Below are 17,537 nucleotides of genomic sequence, written 5' to 3' on the forward strand. Positions count from 1 at the left end.
TATTTATTAGGTACATTATCACTTGGAAAGCTGGCTATTTCCAGGCTGTAACTACCTCCCACCTAATAGTTCACCTAACATGGCTCAAACAGCACACTGTTTGCAAGGTAAGTGAAATTCATCTTCCCCCCATCTTTGTGTCTACATGAAGAGAAGGCTCAGCTCACACAACCCTCAGATATACCCAGGCAAGGTACTCTCAGGCCTTGGGCTATTTGAAAGAAAGCTTTGTATACTCATTTAGAATGAAACTAGATTGTGAGTGTTCCACATTTTCAGAAGCAACAAAGTCACTGCCCTGACTAGCCCCTTCTTGCAAGATTGGCACACAGGCAAACCAAAAGATAGACTTGCACAGATTTCCAATGAGATTTGTTTTCTAGGAGTTTTCCTCCTTACCCAAATACCCAAGCTCCCTCTAATCTGAGTTAATAGGTGTAGCTGGTTACAAAAATCTAAAGAATACAATGACAGTTGTATACACAAAGATCTACCTCAATCACTCATTGCAATAAGCTAAAGATGCTCTCTTGTGTTATTACCTCAGAGAAAAGTCATAGTGCAAAAAGAATCCACCAATTTTTTTTGTTAAATTATTAGGCAACAGTTCAGCAATAGAGTTCGTGACAGAGTCATTCAAGCAAATTCATCATTACAACAGTGCTGTATCCTCACATGCCCTATAAGATTGGCACACTTTCTCAACACAAAATTGCAGACACAAGCATGTTTGAAAGAGCTCTCAAGACTCTAGAAGCAGGAAAAATTCAGAAAATAAACTCCACACAACAGCTTGAGAAACATCAACAATTCTTACTGGTATGAGTGCTCAGACAGAGCACGTGTTGTATTTGTGTACATGGAACAAGCAAAAGATTGTTAATAAAATATATGTTGAGAAGAGCATGTCACATATAGTTTGTTCTCTTATCAGTTGCAAGCAAGGAAAACCCTTGTGACAATGGAGCTTGTCCCAGCCAGGATGAATATGGACATTTACAGTTATGAAGTATGCCTTAATCAGTTACACACTTGCTTTTGTAGGATTTGTGTTGAGGAGAATGCCATACTTAACCAGCCTGGATTTCTGACCATAAGGGTTTGGGGGTTTCTTCTTCCAAGTGCATACACAGCATAGAGCTCTCTTTGACTTAACATTTCCACTACAATGCTCAAAGAATATTCAGTGGAAAAAAAAAATCTTTAAGTCTTATTTTTCAGGTACATCTATTCAAATGCATTATTATAGAACGAAACTATTTTGTAAAACAGAAAGGAATGAGAAATAGAAGTCATTTGCATAATTCTGATTTACCTGTGATGGTGATCCTCTTCATCAGTTTTCATATTTTTCTCATCAACCTCTTTCTTCCATTCACACTATTACTACCTAATTTTAAATCTTCCTACCTGCACCACTGAATAGAAAAAAAAAAAAAAAAATAGATAGTTTAGAAAAGGCCATGACTCTAAGTACATGAAAAACAAGTGCTGACTAATGTTGATTAATTTCCTCTAAGTCATGTTAACATTACTCTCCAGTCTGTATCACATCAGCTTACAGTGACAAGCACTGACTCCAATCCCAATTTGATAAAAATACTCCAGTGTAAAGTCAGGGTTTCTGTATTAACAGCTTTGTTTAAAGAGAACACATATTTTTAGGCTGAATTTTCTATCAAGTATTCTACACCTTTCATCAGTACTGAAAGGATGTTATCTGGTATTCATATCAACACTACTACAGATCATTTCTATGAATATGAACTCCATAAAGTTTTGCAATGGATGGATGCAACTCCAAGAAGGGAGTTTATGAAATAGATGAGCTGGGAACAAAAGTAAAAACTAGTGCTTTTAAAAATACTTTTGACTGCATAAATAAAGTGTTTGGAATTGCACTGGTTACCTTATTTTAGTCTTCAGAATAAGGTGTCTATAATGTATAAAAGAAAATACAACAAAAAAAGTCCCACGCACTAACTAGAAGGACATAACTGCTCCTTGCAAGATCTGATGCACCTGACTTAACTGTAAGAATGCTGTTCCCTTCTTGTCATGTTCCACAGATTGAAGTTTTGCCCTTTGTGCCAACATCAGTTGTTTCAGGTAACTTTAAAGAAAGAGTGGCCCTGTTTAAGCACAGCTCTCTGCCACTGGAAGAAGCTATGCCTCTTTTATTCAGAATGAGAAATCCACATTTGCCACTTCACAGCAGAGTCTGAGGACGGATGAGGCATGTGCATTGAAAGAGCCCATGCACTGAATGCGATCACAGTAATGAAAGGTAGTTCAAGATCCCTGACCTGGACAGAAGCACTTCTAAGCAAGCAAAACAGAAAGCATCTAAAGAATATTAGAAGCATGAAAATCTTAGAGAGAATGATTATCTCAATTACTAAGAGATCTTAATGATCCCAGGATTATTGAACACATATTCCTCGTAATCCCGTCAGTATTATTAGACAGCAAAAATATGCAAATGCCAAAGATATCCATTACACAATATCATTTTCAGACTTTGGGGTCAGGTTGTAAAGCATTAGCATCCATTTTTAGTCACCAAAGTAAAATATCTGTTAAGTACAATTCCTCCGCCAATCCTATATATTTATTATGAATTGATGATGCTGCTTACCTCTGAAAATCAGATTGCTCGGTTAGACCCTCACTTTTTAAATTAGCTGTGTGGATTTCAAGATGTTGCTCATCAGTTTCAGTCTTGTTGCCACTGAGTTTCATGATAAATTGTTCTGAATCAGTTAACTCCATGACCCTGAACAGCTGATGATATGCCAGATCTTTCTAATCCCGTCAGTTGACACAGAAAACCCTTAGAAAAACAAGGAGCACTACAACATAATGCAATACACCTCAATTGTGTCTTTATATTTAGTTTGTTAAATCTCAAAAGGCTTGAATTCAGTTCAGAAACACATACAAGCCAAGTATGCATTCGTACAGGAACATTAAGGTGCAAAACTATCTTACACAAGAACTATTTTTCAAAAACCTATCACTTTCATGCATCATTTTGCATTCAATGCAAAATAGTTACAAGGTGGTCAAAATGAAAAGGTCACCAAGAACAGAACATCTTGGTGCCCATGTCTGCCAGTCTGTATGAGAAATCTATCTTGTTTTATACAAACCATGTCCTAGTTTAGGAATTTATAGGATCTTTTCTCATCATCTGAAACTGAAATTTCTGTTTCTTGGGACTTGGGCAGTGGTATTCACATTGTCTGGGGCAGCAGACAGGCTATACCCTGGTCGCACCAGGGGAGGTGCAGGTTGGACGCTAGGAAAAATTTATTTGAAAAGAGTGATGAGGCATTGGAATAGGCTGCCCGCGGATGCAGTGGAGTCACCATCCCTGGAGATGTTCAAGAAACATGCAGACGTGGCAGTGATGGGTTGATGGTTGAACAAGATGATCTTAGTGATCTTTGTTGATGATTCTGTAATTCATAGCGACCTTTTTGGAGCATTTTGCCACATCCACATAGCCAGCAATGGGGCACAATGTCCTAGCTAGTGGCAGCTGAAAAACTTCTATCTACTTAAGTGAAGCTGAATCTAATCTTACATCTTCAAGGAAGAATCTGTGCAGACACCATCAAGAGGTGATTTTCTCACCAGATGTCAACACCTGCTTTTGATATTGCTAGTAACTCAATCCATTTTTTAAATAAAAGTTTTCCATCCCTTTCTGTTTATTATAAACTATGTATATGAATGTCATGTGTCACGAATGTAAAAAATGCATACGATCACTTTGGCAAGGGTTACCAGATACAGATGAAATTTCAGAAAAAGGAAATTAGATCTCAAACCCTATGTCAGCAGAGGCAGCGGTTGTTTCTCCTACTCATCCCACCGTGCTTCCGGGAGGAACTATAGGCATTCTCAGCTGTGCAGCATTTGAGATGTCACCTGCACTCTAGTCCAGAAGCCAACCACAATGTGTTGATGTCCCAGCTATCAATTTTATTTTTTTATTATTATTTTAACCAGTCCTATAGCCTTATCAGAGCTATTTGTTTGCACTTAGTCCCTTGTTTTTATTGTTGCTTTTATAATAAATTTAAAAAAAAAAAAGGAAAAAAGTTTTTATGGCTGACAGTTCATGGCACCTGTTGAGGGTTTAAGGACATCAGTGCAAACCATTTTTAATTGTTCATTATTAATGGGAAAAAAATATTCAAAAGGACTCAAGGATATTCTATGTTTAGCTTGTCAACATTAAACAGTCAGGTTCATGAGTATCATGGTTACCTGCCACAGAAGTTATTATTACAAATGTATAAGAGTCCCTGAATACATTTGAAGTTAAATACCATGTTAAAGTAATTCAACTTTAGTTTTTGTTTGGGGTTTTTTTTTTGGTTGCTTAATTTTTTGTTGTTTTTAAAAGAGTACATTGCAAATCTGCCATGCACAAATGCAATCATAAAATTTTCATTGATAAAGGATTAATCCTGACAGACTACTATTATTTTGGCAAATAGTATTCATGAAAAAAAAAAGTTTTCAAATGCAATTTGAACTTAGGATTTTTTTCCAACTCTAAAAAGGGCATACAAGATAGAGCATTTATGCTTTTTGTTTCAAATGATCTTCCTTAAAAACAAATTTTACATAGTAAATAATATGAAAATGGTATGAAATATTTATTTTCAGGACAAATTAAACGTTTCAAGTCAACCCAAAACATTTTGGAGGCCAGAAACCAAACAAATATATCCAGTATTCCCATAACACTCATGAAAAATATCGAAATGAGTATGGTTCACAATTAGAAATAAAATTACGAAACCTGACACCACACCATTCTGAATCCATTACCTGGATTTACAAATTATAAACTTGCATTGGTGTTTTAATGGGACCACACTTTAGTTCAGTTTCAATGCAACTTTCAGTGGAATACTTAAAAAGCTAATTATAACACAAAAAGGAAAGAACCAAGCCTTAGCTTCAGAAAGTTGTTTTTAGAGCAAAATGAGATTAATGGTTTATGATGGCCTAAAGTCAAAATCTGCCCAATCCTCTGCCTGTTATGACTTTACTCTGGACTGCTACTGAGAAACATTACACTTACCAACTACTCACGAAGCTGAGCACACCTAATATTTAGTCCCAGAAGCTATCGCTGCATCCACAAAAGCTGTAAACATGGACGAGTATGAAATAGTATCAACCCACCCAAAGTCTACTTGCCACTGCCACTCTCCTATACAGGGATTTGGAAAAATGCTGCGAGACTTGGAGGGAAAGCCCTAAGGCACAGGAATGGCTGAAAGGCCCTGGAACAATACAAGGATTAACTGGAGACACAGGGTAGAGTACAGACAGCTCAGAGGTTTAAGTCTCCTTGTGTCTCTGAGAATGAATATTTTATTTTATTTTAAAGGCAAGATCCTGCCAATATAAAGAAAGAAACAAACATATAGATGGGTTATATTTCAGCTAAATTATTTACCTATCTAAATTTTAACTTACATTCAGACAAATGCTTCTAGAAATGCCAACCTCCATTCCTGTACAAGAAATGCATCAATGGCAATTGTATCAGAAATAGTGTTGCCAGTAGGAGTAGGGAAGTCACTGTCCCTCTGTACTCAGCCTGGTGAGGCCCCACCTCAAGCACTGTGTCCAGTTTTGGGCCCCTCACTGCAAGAAAGACATTGAGGCCCTGGAGCGTGTTCAGAGGAGGGCGACGAAGCTGGTGAGGGGTTTGGAGCACAGGCCTTATGAGGAGCGGCTGAGGGAGCTGGGATTGTTCAGTCTGGAGAAGAGGAGGCTCAGGGGAGACCTTATCGCTCTCTATAACTACCTGAAAGGAGGTTGTAGTGAGCTGGGGGTCAGTTTCTTCTCTCTTGTAACTAGTGACAGGATGAGGGGGAATGGCTTCAAGTTGCCCCAGGGGAGATTTAGGCTGGACATTAGGAAATTCTACTTTTCTGAAAGAGTGGTCAGGCACTGGAATGGGCTGCCCAAGGAGGTAGTTGTGTCACCGTCCCTGGAGGTGTTCAAGAAACATTTAGATATAGTGCTGAGAGACATGGTTTAGTGGGGTTATTGGTGGTAGGTGGATGGTTGGACTGAATGATCTTGTAGGTCTTTTCCAACCTAGCTAATTCGATGATTCTATGGCAAAATAGGAAAAGTTACTATGAGGATGGCCTAAGGTAAAAAGGATGCACAGAAAATGCTGCCAGGAAAGAAGAGGATTGCCTAGTCATGCACTAGTGTGAAGATCATTGCAGAATGCCAGACCCACAGAACATTAATTTTTGGAAGAAAAAATAAGACAATTCTAGAATCATAGAATCACCAGGGTTGGAAAAGACCTACAAGATCATCCAGTCCAACTGTCCACCTATGACCAATAGTTCTCACTAAACCATGTCCCACCACACAATGTCTAAACATTCCTTCAACGCCTCCAGGGTCGGTGACTCCACCACCTCCCTGGACGGCCCGTTCCAGCACCTGACCACTCTTTCAGAAAAGAAGTATTTCCTAACGTCCAGCCAGAATCTCCCCTGGTACAACTTCAGGCCATTCCCTCTAGCCCTATCACTAGTTACATGAGAGAAGAGTTACATGAGAGAATGACCCCCAGCTCACAACAACCTCCCTTCAGGTAGTTATAGAGAGCAATAAGGTCTCCCCTGAGACTCCTCTTCTCCCGACTGAATATGAAATCTGTAAATAAAGTTCTAAATATAAAATCTGTAAAGAAATACTTGTAGGCATATTTCAGGGTTACAGGCAAAATGTAGACTTGAAAGACAGAAACGTGAATAAAATTTCACCTCAGCAACACTAGAAAATTACTCAGGGAAGGTGAAATCCTGCCTGGATGTTCCCAAATCCTCCACCCACTTGCCAAGGAAGTGAAGAGACTGAATCCTTCTGACTGGGATCACAGCATGGGATGGGATTGCTACTTCTCCAGTACCTACCCCAATATTCTCAGAACTGATTTGATGCTTAGTTTTGGCAAGGCCTTCACGAGGTAGAAGCTCCCCATTTAAAGTCTTCCACATTCAGTGCAGTTGTAGTGGTTTCACTTGGAAACCATAGCCATAGTGTCAGAAAGCAAATGTCATTGTAAAATTAAGGCTGTCCTGTAAAATAGCTCAATGCATATGCCTCCATCTCTGGTGCCATGAGGTGGTTGGTTTGGCAGGACTTTGGTGAACACCACTGTTTCCTAACATACCCACCTTGCTTCACCGTAGAACAGCTGATAAGTGATAAGAAAAGCAAAATTCAAGCAATTCAATCTTGCTGTGAAACAAGTTAATTCCATAAAAGTTCTCCCTGTCTGGGAGCAAAGAGATCAAGCAATACTAATACCAATGGTAGCCTGGAAAATGGAGAGCCTGGGGGAGCTGCTGAGGTGGAGTGTCTGACAAAGCCAAGGGAGATTTCAGGGTCTGTAAATACATACCAAAAAAAGTTAGGAAACAATTGAACTGAATTCTGGACACCCATAAAGTTCATGAAGTAACGGGAACCTTGAAGGTTATCTAGCTAGGAACAGCAAACAGCAGCACAACAGAACTATGGCAACAGAGCCCAGGGGTATGAGCTGGGGGCTCACCAGGAATGTCGCATTGTAAGGGCTCACACAGGCCAGCTGGGAAACAGCTTTGTCCAAAATGAATTATTGCTAACAGAGCTAGAGGCACTCCTCAGATTCTACCAGTGAGATTCAGGCTTATAGTTTCACTCCTGTCTCTTAAGGCATGTCTACATTGCATATTTGGCTTGCAGCCTGAACTCAGGGGCTTTGGCCTGGCAAATCTCCTGAAGAATTGCTGCTGGTGTCCAAATTAGCACACAACCAGCATGCCTCCCTGCTGAGAGCAGGCAGCTGAGAGCCAAGGGGTGCTAAGGAACAACTTCTTAACCCCCATTTTCAGCTGACCGAGGAGTGTGAGCATATGAGTGGCACCTCCTCAGCTCCAGTGCAAAGCCGATATGCATTAGCCTGAACCGCTATATCTGAGACAGAAAAACAAAGTGCTTTCCTTCAACCAGGTACAGCTGAAAGGTACCGAGAAACTGGGCTATACTGTCTCTCAACTGCTACTTGTGGCTCTTAATGTAAATTTCTGTGTTGACATGGCATCAAAGCATCAGTGAGCACCTCAAGGCCAGGGAGACTGGGTCATTTCTTCTCATAAGAGCAACCTCAGTGTCACTGGCTAGGATCAGGGCAATGACACTATTTACTCAACAGTGTGGATGGTTGGTAAATGGCGACATAAACATTGATTTAGGCCCAAGCCAAACACAGAATGCAAACCTGGCCTGAGTGGGGCCCAATTTTCCAGTAATTTTACTCTGCCAAGAAAGCAGAAGAGCAATTAAAGAAGGACGAACCAACAGTGGAAAAGCACAGTCAAACAAAAGGACCTCTGCAACCCTCTGCATCACTGCCACAACAGAGACAGTACTGAGCAAGCTTATAAATACACTTCAGATAATGAAGATACTAGCTGGTCACAGATGTTTAATTCATATCAGGGTATAGCACAGCTAAATTAACATGGATTGCATCCACAAACTATTTAATTGCGTATGGTGCCCAGCAGCACAACTGCACTCCTTACAGCCTTTAGAAGAAACCACTTCAGACTCCTGCTGCATTTGCCTTAACTTTTGATTTTCTACCAAGCAAACTAGCAGGCAAGAATACTCCCAATATTAAATAATAATAATAATAATTAAACATTGGAACTATGTATATGCAAAATAAATATCAGATTAGTGATTATAAGTATTCTTTTAAAAAAAAAAAGCACTCCAAGAAACACAGCATTACAAAAGGGAGTTGATAAATAACAGATGACCTATTTGCATCTGGTCAAAACGCATCCAGTTTCAGGCAGTGAAGAACTGTAGCAAACTGTGCATTGGATATTTACTGATTGAGACTAACTTGGGGAATAAAAATGAAGTAACAAAGCAATTTCATAAAATCACAATGTTTACTCACAATGAATGAACTGAAAAGAGGCAAGAGTCAAAGTCACTGAGTAAGTTTCATTGTGGTTTTTTGTTTCCGTTGTTGTTTTTAAAGAAATTATTTACTCCTCTCTAACCATGATAATTAATTACAAAATTAACAGCCATGTGACAATAGACTGATTAGTTTATAATGTGCCTACCCTGAAATAGAGTTAATTAAGGAAAGCAACTGTGATAACAAGTAGCTGAGTTGTACATGAAATTAGATCTTGTCTTTTAATTATATGAAACTGCATCCTCACCAGTCTGTCCAACCACTATCCAGGCCAACAACTGCACTGTAAAAGTAGCAGAGACAATACACCTGGGCTAAAAAAAAAAGTACTGAGAATAGATTCGTTGACAAGGAATACACACTGAACCTACAACAAATTACACAGATCATCTTCACTGGCCCTGGAGACTGTTAAATAACAGCTACTATAAGCATACAACAATATATGAAGAATAAGAAAAAAAAATGCCATACCTGAGGCTAGCTATTGTATTTCTACCCGCTATCCACAAGCAGAGCTGCAAGAAAGTATGGTAATGATGAGGAAGTTATATGACAAATTAAACCTGCTTTTCTTAGTGATGTACAGTATATCACATTTCAACCCTGTACTCTTACCAGAAGTAAACCCAGTCAAATACAATACTTCCATAGGAGATGTCAGCAGCAGCCCTGACTTTTCCTTAAGACTAAGCATTTACTCAATGCAATCTCTCTCCATGGATGAGGCAAAACACAAAAATGAGAACCAGCAAGAAATGCCACAACACCAGAACTACTACTTAAAATCAGGTGTCTGCAAATTGTTTCCACAAACTCTGAAAGAAGATTTTTTTTTTATGTTTGGAACATTCATAAAATGTTTCTTCCATATGGACACCAGTGCCAAAAAAATATATGAACTCAGACCACAGTCTTTTGCATTACTGGAAAACTTACAGGACTTAATTACAGAATCTCCTTTACATGCACTCCTCTCTCTACAGAGCAACTCCTACTACCCCAGTTCTAGGGAAAACAACCTTTTTTTTTTCCAGGATCTCATCCCTGTGACAGTGAAATTAACCACAAAGTACAATTGTGCAAGCCTCAGTTCTTTAGGGAACTAGACTACAATGAGGCATTCAGATTCATCTGCTTTTAAAACTCATTTTGTTCACATTTCAAGCTTTTCTGTTCATGTCTATGAGCCTAGGAAGCTTGAATACTCACCTGAAAATCAGGGTTTGGGGGGTTCTGATCACATCACGAACTTCAGAGGTTTGTTAAATGCCAATGAAAATACAGCACATAAAGCAAAGTTTTTCAATGATAACACTAAAAAAAATCAACTACCAAAATATCCCAGTATAATTTTGGATTGGTGCCATTACTGCACTGCAAATTCACAACAATCTTAGGGGTTTTTTTGAATGTTTTTTTTTTTTCTTCAAGGCTATCAACCCAATAGTTTCTCTTAGAGATTTGCTCATTTTGATGCTTTTAAAAAATGTATCTGCCTTTATACAAATGTTGGATATCTCAGTTTTGCTTACACATTTAGTGCTCAGATGATTTTCTCTGATGGTGATGGTAATCTGTGAAATTGAAACATGCAATAAAAAGCTCATGCAAAAGCAAATCAGAAATAAATCTGAAAACCAAGGCAAGGGATGATGACAAGTCTATACTCACTTTACAGAAACAGATATACTGTTGGTAGCCTATACTGTTTCAGCAGCATTCACACATAGACGGTGTAGGACACAATTTATAGTTTAATCTTACTCATTTGGCCCAGCAGCCTCTAAAAGATCCAAACCTAGAAAACAGTCAGGAAGAGTAAAGACCTTAGGATGTTCTACAGTAGTACTAGATTAGTCAGTGCAAATAGCTACTGCATCCCAAATGGACACAGGAAACAAATGATTAGTGCCCTTTCCTGTGCTTATAGAAGAAGGAGAATGCAGAATAAAATCTAATCAAATCAAGGAAACGGCAGCAAACATGTAAAAATACAAACAGTTCCGAGACTAGAACCTGCCACAAGTTGGCTTTCTGGAAAGCTGAGATCTTCAAAATCATACTGCTTCTTAAACAAAAGCACACTGACATAATACCTGCACATTTGTTGGTTTTTTTTTTTTTTCAGAGCACGATTTCCACTTCAACCATCATTAAAATGAGAAATGAGTCACTTAGACACAGATCAATGGACATGACGCTAATACAATAGCATACCCCACTCTTTTTCTTTATTTTGACATTAGATCTTGCAACAAATACCTAGAGAAAGACAGTGTGCAATCAGTATTATGTGATGATGATGATCCTTTTTTGATGAATGCATAAACTGAGAGCTTTGTGTATTTCCATAGCAACTTTAAGTCTTTGTTTGTCTAGCAAAGAAAAGCATCATCAGGGATATCAATGGCAGATCAGCTTTCTTGTTTGGAGGAATAAAGAGGGCTGGAGAGAAAATGACAAATATGAAAAGTTGTCATACTTGATATATGCATTTTTTTTAGCAGTATAAATTGGTTACTAGCTACTGTAAGTACAACACAGCTACATGTCCTCTCATGTGTGCAACTCCTAATGTCTATCCATTCCCTGTCTGCAGAGGCAAAAAATTAGAGATGTGCAACTTATCTCCTTGTTCTTGACTTGCGTGTTTATAACTCAGATTTAGCTATAGCTTTGAGAACCAAACTGCTGAGGGCTTAAGAGAAAAAGTATCATGGTATCATTAATTGAAGAACACTCCCTGAAAACCTCATCATGTCATGACAAAGAAAATGCAGCAGCAGGGACATAGATGCTGGCTTCACTGAACACTGAGCTCAGATAAAAGTACATAAATGTTTTCTATAAAAGAAGATCCAGGCTCTATTGAGAGCCAGAATATGTGAAATATGAATGATTAGGAATAGGAAAGCATGTAGTCATTCCTCTAGTAAATTATTAGATTTTACTTAGAGCTAATGGTTAGCAAATAAACCAGCTACAACAGGCATGTAATGGCACAACTGGTCTGGGGGTAGAGGGAGTGGGACTGCGCATATTCACAGCCCACATACTAACTTGATTATGCCCCACAGCACAAATTCTGTCTTTCCATGTATAGGGTGGCTGTAAATGCTTTGCCATAAGCAAAATTAACAGGTCTTTAGCAACTGAACTAGCATTTATCCTTCTTGCCATGTTAACGTTCTGTGTGTATGTATTTATTTCCTTAGGTGGGTTTTACCCGCAAAAGGGGTCCTAGCAGATTTTTAATTAATTTTGTGGTGTTTGCTGTGTGATGAGCATATTCAGATGATTTCATTAATATGTTGTTACTCCATTAACGTATATAAACATACACCAGGCAAATTTCATTGTTTTCTGGAAAGGCATTCTTTCACAGCCATTTGCCTTATAACTAGAGTTCTAATCTTGGTGTAAAATCTGATTCCTGTAAACTTCAGTCCTGCTCATCATCTCTTTTGTTTATGAACCCAATTTATTTTTTATGAGCTTGATTAATGGGTGGAGTGCTCAAGGATATGCTCTATAGCTCTTAGTTTATTACTAAAATAGTAATACAGTTTTTTGAGTGCTTGAAAAAGTTAAATGGGGTCAAGTTGTTCAATGGTTTACACTAGCATCATTCTGCCAGGCTTCAGCAGAAGGATGATTTAAACCAGCTGCTGGTTTAGTTCATAAAAGAACTTTAACAACAGGTAGTAGTATTAATTACTCACTGTGAAAAATTAAAATGAAATACAACAGCTCAAGTCCTTCCCTTTAAAACCAATAAAAAAGGGAGTCTGCTTTAGATACTTGTGATGAATAACAGCTTAGCAGACTGAGGTTGTTTTTACGCTATTGTGGAATGATCACCAAAGTATATTATTCCTGGAAAAATAAATCAACACATCACTCTCTCTGTACAGTGCAGGCTCTGGAGAGGGAAGGAGAATTCTAGAGGAAGTGGCTTCTGGCCTGGCAGAAAAGGAATCCCTAGATCTTAGTCCATGGTTTAAAGGCTATTTTTGTATTCTGCAGTATCCTGCAACAAAAATGCACAAACTGTTTCAGGAGCAAGGGATGGTAGCCAGATCTCTCACCTTCTGGCTGAACAGAATATATCTGGTGGAGAGTAAGAGTCACTATTTCTCTCTAATCTGAGGAAATATGAAGTGAAACAGTTCCAAAAAGAGGAGAGAGACTGCTTATTGCCCCCTCCCTTTACCGAAATTTCTTGAGTCTGGTGGTGGACAGCATAGATGAGAGAACACATTTTGAACCATATATAGCCTCTGATTTCACAGCTTGCAATACAGGGCAAGAGCTTCATCCAGAACAGATGTACAAAGAAAGCCATATGCAGGTGGTAACTCCTTTCTACACCTCTTTCTTCAGTTCCCTATCAAGCTTGCAATGGCTGCACAGCTCCTTTATGCTCAAGTGTATCACTGAGGCTGCACCTGCCCCATTACATTTATAGAGGTAACTAATTGCAGGACAGGATTTGCATGTTGCTGTATTTTGTGCAGAGCCTTCAGGGTGCTGAGCTTTCAGCAGACAGGTGAGCAGAGCTCTTATAGGTCACCAGGAATTTTAGTTCTGACTGCCAAGGCACAAATGCTAGACAAATCTGACTATCTGGCAGCAGAAGAGCTCAATATGATGTCAGGGTAGAAATGTAAGCATCAGGGCAAGATTTCAAATGTCTATCAGAAAACCAAGTTGGGCAGCTTCCTGATACCCTGGAAGTAGAGCAGAGTTTTGAGAACTGCAGTTTGTGCTCAAGGAACTTAAGTTTTGTTGAAAAGGATACATACCCATCAATCCACTGTCATTGCAACTTTAGGCTCTTTGTTTGTAAAACAGTTCTAAACAAAACAGAAGAGATGTCACCATTTTAGTACACAGTTCCACCTGAGCTGGATTATTCTGCTTATGCCATAAAGAATTCAAGCCCATTTACTGCTCCTGTTCAGAACATGTCCTTGCCACCAGGCTATAACTCTGTAGGTTGCACCTCTTCAACCCTCTCTTTCCAAAGCTGTTGTGCAGGCACTTCCACATACCACTCAGCAGACTAAATGAGAAATATCACACTTAATGACAGAGACAGAGCATCTTGCTATGGACCCAAAGGCTTTGTCCAAAGCTTTGTTTAAGGTTTGCTCCCCTCAAAGATCAATCCCAGTTCCTTCAGTGGTCATTAAATACCTGGCTTTTCCAGCTGGCCACAAATCACTTCTTTGGCTGCTTTTAGCCCTTATGGGCCACCTGTTACTGGGTGGGTCTTTGAACTCTGGAAAACTCTGCTGGCTTCTGCTATTAAACCCCAAAAAGTAGTTACAGACATTTTTTAATCCTCTAGTGGACTTTTGTCCTGAAGGAGCTACATTCCATCAGAAACATCTGTACTGCAGAGTTTATTGCAAAGTCTATTGAAACTACTGCCTGTTGACTCCAATAGAAGGGACTGAGGACTGTAGGATTCATGGGTCTATGACGCTCAGGGTGATAAGCTAAGTAAAGAATAAACTGGGCCATCTGAATTTGATGAAATGAACCATCTTCACATATTTCTGTGTCTCCCAAGAAGGACAACATAACTGCTTAAATTCTTCATGAAATGAAGGCTGGGAGCCAGCGTATCTTCATACCATCATGCTACTGACGCAGATACTATTACCACGAAGGCTGTGAAAGTCAAGGTTCTATCTAGCAGAAGAACTCTATCAGCTCAATGAACTGCTGTTTAGTAGTCTCTGCAGCTGGGAAGATAATCAGCAGTTGTTGCTGGAGACAGTTCATGCACTTACTGATCTGTTAAAGCCTAACACAAACATTAGCAGTCAAGAGCATCAGGCAGATTGCAGATACACCTAGGAGAATAAACATGCTTCAAGATGTTATGCAGTGATGACTACTTGCTTACGAAATAAATCAGTGCATGCACTGTATTGCTCATATTAAGCTGCAGGCACATGCCCTATATTCCTAGCTCAGAGAACTCCAGAAAAATCATGTCTCAGCCTGAAAATATCTTCAAAACACTGATGAAAATGACTTTCTCTCATCCAGAAAGCATTCACACCTCAGCAAGAAGCTAAATAAGGACACCGTTCAGGGAGCATCCCAGACACTGAACTATTGTTTTTAATCCTCTTAAATACGCGCAAGTACAGAAATCTCCTAAGGTGCTTAGCGTTGTATTTGACAGAAACAATCCGTGGCTGTACAAAGGTAGACAGAGAGGGAGCTAAGCAGACACGTCTGTATTTGTGAACAGAGAAAGTTCATGGACTGGGTCAGCAGACAGCACTCAGAGGGCAGGTCAGCGCACATGCTAACGGGCATCCTGCCTGCTTCTGACAGTGCTTAGAGGCTTCTCAGAAGCTCACACGTTCTGGCTTTCAGAGCACACAAAGCCCTGGGGCCTCGCGGGCAATGTTAAAGGGGTCTTTCTTGGCAAATCCACTCAAATAGCTGGAGGGACATGCTCCTGTGAAGCAGATTTTAGACCAAGAGTGAATTCATTCTTGTGCTTAGCTTTTTATTTCCGAAAGAAAAAAAAATGTTGTCTAACTCCTGCAGAATTTCTGCTCTCTGCTTCACAAAAGTGAGTCCACCCAATATATCTATTTTCCAAAGCAATTTCAATAGCAACTTGAGCAAGCATTAAAGCACAGCCCTGTACATCAGTTTTGTTGTCCTCCGCTCTTTTTTTTCACTTTCATTCTCCACCTAGATTTCATCTTCTTTACCCATTGTATTTTTTTTCCTCCTTTTTCCACCATTTGTAGCTGTTCCTCCCTACCTGTGCTCTACATCACAAAAAATTTGTGTATGTTACAAAGCAACCCTAGCACCTCATATATTGGAGACCAAGTTTTCTGCTCCTATTCCCTTCTTATTATTGGATTCTCCTTAGCCTTGAACCAAAATAGCAATCCATATTGCTGAGATATAATTGTGAGAACAAAATGAGGTGCACTGATTCAGACTGTAAATATGGTTTGTTGTATTTTGTTTGCTGGATTCTGCAATCATAATGGGTTACATTAGAAAAGGGAACTGAATACACATCCATCAGCAGACACAGAGTCAGAAAGATGTAATTTAGGAAAAATATAGTATGAAAATCTAAAACTAAGAAATGTTTATGAAGTCACTAAAAATATTGCAAAATCTTGTTTGTCTTTCATCTGGTTTTAATATCCTAATTTAGTTTTTCTACCTCTATAAAGATATTTTCTAGGCCAAGTTGTCATTGTGAACATCAGAAACAGTAAGAGTACATATAACTAAGAACCATAAAGAATATTGTGCAACTTTGAAAAGTGTCAGAAAACAACACAAAGTAAGTTGCATGTGATGAGACCTAGAAAATCTGTTTGTTCCTGGTAGCTACTCCTTAGCAGCCATCAGCTCTCCTCTTAAACCAGACATCAAAGGTCTGAAATTCCACAATGACTTTTGATGTCGGCGCAAGTTCAGTAGCTAAAGCTGAAGACTTGTCACATGAGGAGTTTATGCCAATTATAAAGCATAAAAAAGAAATCGCACACATGCAGGCATATGTTCATTATTAAAACAAGTCCATCAGCTCCTTCTCTTCTAAATGTTTGGTTTGATTTATGAGAAAATAAAGATGAAAAATAGCTCCAGTTTTCAAGGTAAAATACTTGAAAGAAACAAATAAACATCAGTAGTTGCTTTACCTACATACATAATTATTTCCATCTTCCATGACTCCATTTACAACTTAATTGTGCTGGTACACTCTTCAGTTTAACCTCACTTGCTATTTTTCTATGCCAAATACCTTTTTCTCATTAAGTACAAGATTCTAGTTTCTTACCCCTAATACTATTGCCTCATGGAAAGGTTGGTTCACTGTCAATCATAATGGCATAAAATAAAAAAACCTTGTAACAATTTAGTATCCAAAAATCTCATTGCCTTTCCAAAAATTGTAGAATTTTTTTTGGTGACATGGCTTTGCCCTAGGGAAAACTGATATATTAATATTTTATGGAAATTATGTGACTTCTTCCCAGACAAGCAGATTCCTGATGGAAACATAGCTGAGCCTCCTACCACCTTACCTGACTCATTGCTGAAAACCCATCTTCTCAGACTTGGCAATGAAAAACAACCTTGGCAGGCTGACTGCCAGAGCATTCGGGACTTGCAAGTCCACAAGCCAGCAGAAGAGGGCTTGGAAGCCCTAATAATCATAGCTGGCATATCCAGGGCTTCCAGATTTTCTTTCACAGTTTGAAGCCTGACAGCCATCGAAGTTACAATCTGAGCAGCCCTCCTATCTTCAGGGAACTTCCCAAGCTGCTTCCAGCAGAACAGAAGCTCCCCAGGGCATTTGAGGGAGCCACAGCAGAGCCAGGAGTCAGAAGTTATGACAGCTGTTGATGGTTTCATCAACTCAAAACACTTTTACATTTTCCTGAACTGAAATTTTTCCCATTTTCCTTTGAGTGGAAATGTT

General features: G+C 39.0%; 1 long non-coding RNA gene across 1 annotated transcript in view; it reads left to right on the forward strand.

The window, feature by feature from the left end:
• LOC110397952 overlaps positions 1 to 1,405 on the forward strand; it is a 152,759-nt gene extending 151,354 nt beyond the window's left edge. Inside the window, exon 15 of the long non-coding RNA XR_002438105.1 lies at positions 11 to 1,405. This is a non-coding gene — a long non-coding RNA (uncharacterized LOC110397952). The remainder of the gene's footprint in view (positions 1 to 10) is intronic.

The sequence above is a fragment of the Numida meleagris genome, chromosome 4 (assembly GCF_002078875.1).
Source record: "Numida meleagris isolate 19003 breed g44 Domestic line chromosome 4, NumMel1.0, whole genome shotgun sequence".
Taxonomy (NCBI): Eukaryota; Metazoa; Chordata; class Aves; order Galliformes; family Numididae; genus Numida; species Numida meleagris.